Source organism: Alligator sinensis, unplaced genomic scaffold (assembly GCF_000455745.1).
Source record: "Alligator sinensis unplaced genomic scaffold, ASM45574v1 scaffold612_2, whole genome shotgun sequence".
NCBI classification, from domain to species: Eukaryota; Metazoa; Chordata; order Crocodylia; family Alligatoridae; genus Alligator; species Alligator sinensis.
The window spans coordinates 1,559,449-1,561,925 of record NW_005842085.1 but is presented as its reverse complement, the minus strand read 5'-3'; positions in this window follow the sequence as shown (position 1 = coordinate 1,561,925).

The following is a 2,477-nucleotide window of genomic DNA, read 5'->3' as shown; positions in this document are numbered from 1 at the left end:
CCTTGGACTTACGACACAATTGGTTCCTGAAAACTGTGTCTTAAGTCAAAACGTTGCAACTCAGAACCGATTTTCCCATAGGAAACAATGTTATAAATGGGGGATTGGTTCCTGAACCAAGGCCTGATACCCTGTTTTCACCAAAAAGAACCCAGAATTATGTACTCAGTCAACTATAGATGGGTAATATAGCTACATTAATGTATTTATATTGTAAATAGCAATCATATTGATTTGGAAGGACTTCTTAGAGGTGACTTTGCTGGACTTTTTGAAGGGCTCTTGGCTGGATTCTTCTCAGGAGTCTGTCTGCAGGTTTTTCTGGAGTCTTGTCTGCTTTCTTAAAGAAAGTGTCCAAGAAAGTTTGGACAGATGTTCTCCAGGGAGATGGGTGACACAGCGACTTGTTTGCTGGTATGGCATCACATCAGATCAAGTGTTGTAAAGTCGAAACTGACATCAGAAAGTTGAAGCAGGGTGTTAATTTAGAAACGTTGTAAGTGCGAAACGCTGTAACTCGAAATGTTGTAAGTTGAGGACTGCCTGTATTCCAACAGAAGAATCATGAGTGCTTTGGTGACATTCTGGGAATCCACATAATCTTGGATGACAAGCAGCAGCTACCAAAGAGGAGCATGATACTATCCTGAAACAAGTCCTGGAGAGAGCACGTCTGAAAGAAGTAAAGTTTAATGAGGACAAAATACAGTTTTTAGTTGACAGCGTTAGGTATATGGGCCATATCTTCTCAAAAGATGGTGTCAAACCAGACGATGACAAAGTGGAAGCCATCATCAGGATACTTCCTCCAATAGACAAAGCAGCCCTTCAGAGACTCCTTGAAACTATTCAGTACTTGCTGCAATACATTCCGCATGAGTCCAGCCTGACAGCCCCGCTGAGAGTGCTTCTCAGGAACAACGTTATCTGGCAATGGGGACCAGAGCATCAGACAGCCCTGGATAAGCTCAAACAAACCCTCACAACAGCACCTGTGCTCAGGTAGAGCACAGCAGAGCAGCTGGAAATGCAAGCTGGTGTGTCCAAAGATGGCCTAAGAGCATGTCTGTTTCAGCAGAAACACCCAATTGCATATGCTTTGAGGGCTCTAGCACAAGCTGAGAGAAATTATGCTCAGATTGAAAAAGAACTTCTGGCAATTGTCTTCACCATGACAGAGTTCTACCAATGTGTATGGCACCACACAAACTAAGAGTGTACGTGTGGTGAAGTTGCCTGTGAAGTACGAGAACTATGTAATGTTAAAGGCTAGACCACATCGGTGAGCCAAGTGCTAGCAATGTCTGGCTCCATGATCCCAAAACGTTCAGAGTTAAAATAGCTACTGATGAACATTGAACTTCTTAAGAGGGAGCTCCCAGAGTAAAGAAGGGGGATGTGGTATATGGAATGCACCTTTACAGGCCCGATTTCCTGTGGGTGTGGCTTGTTGGTGGTGGGTTGTTGTTGTGCTCCCTGCAAGCTGTGAGTGTGTGTGTGGCTGATTCCTTTCCTAATAAAGGTAAAGCTATTTACCATCCCACCAGTCCCTGGTGAATGCTGACTCCAGGACAGAACCCCAGGGGCACGGCCCATCCCAGGAATCCAGTGGCCAAGGGCAAACACTGCCTCAGGGAGGCACAGCATTTGCATGGCCTGACTCGCCAAGGGTGGCAAAAGGTTACCCTCAGGTTCACAAGGTTCCTTGGGTGAATCTGATCCCTTTTATTAGACCAACTTAAATAGTTGGGGGGGAAAAAAATTAAGCAAGCTTTCAGGTTTAAAAACCCTTCGTCAGGGTGAGGAAGTTTGTGCAGTTGGTGTGCGCGCTTCCTGGATGGAATGAAAAGTAAAGAAGCCAGAGGCTGGGCTGGCCTGCGTGCAAGCTAGGCAGTCAATGAAGATGTAAATTGAGGAGTCAGTGGGTGAGAGAGAGGCTGGGTGGTTCTGCACCCAGGGGCAGGCAACCTGCCCTAATTTGTCTGGAGCAGATTCATAAAGGCCTTTATTTGGAGCAAACCCCGTCTTACAAACAGCTTGTCGGGCAGCCTGATACACCAGACATGCAATTTAACCAGAGACTCACACAATACATTCAGGGGGGGCCACATGCGCAAAGTAACGACAGTAGTACCACACACTCGACTGCTTAAAGTGGTCATAAATGTAGGCTGTCACGGGTGCCAAGTAATTATCCCGGGACAGAAATGACGACGCAGTGACAAAAAAAGCCAACCTGCTGCACAACCAGTGCTTGGCAGCACGTCCCAACTCTGGTTTCTGCCCAGCTTGAATTTGGCGGGTGGAGGCCTTACTGAGGAGCCCGACTGCCCGCGCTCTGCTCCGCTTTGGAGAAACGAGCACGGCAGCGGCCGATCCTGGCAAGGGGAAGCGAGACGCGCGTGTGCATTTGCGCGTGTGTTGCACTTTCCCGCCAATCCGGAGTCTTCTCACAGACCCCGCCCCCCGCTCTAGAC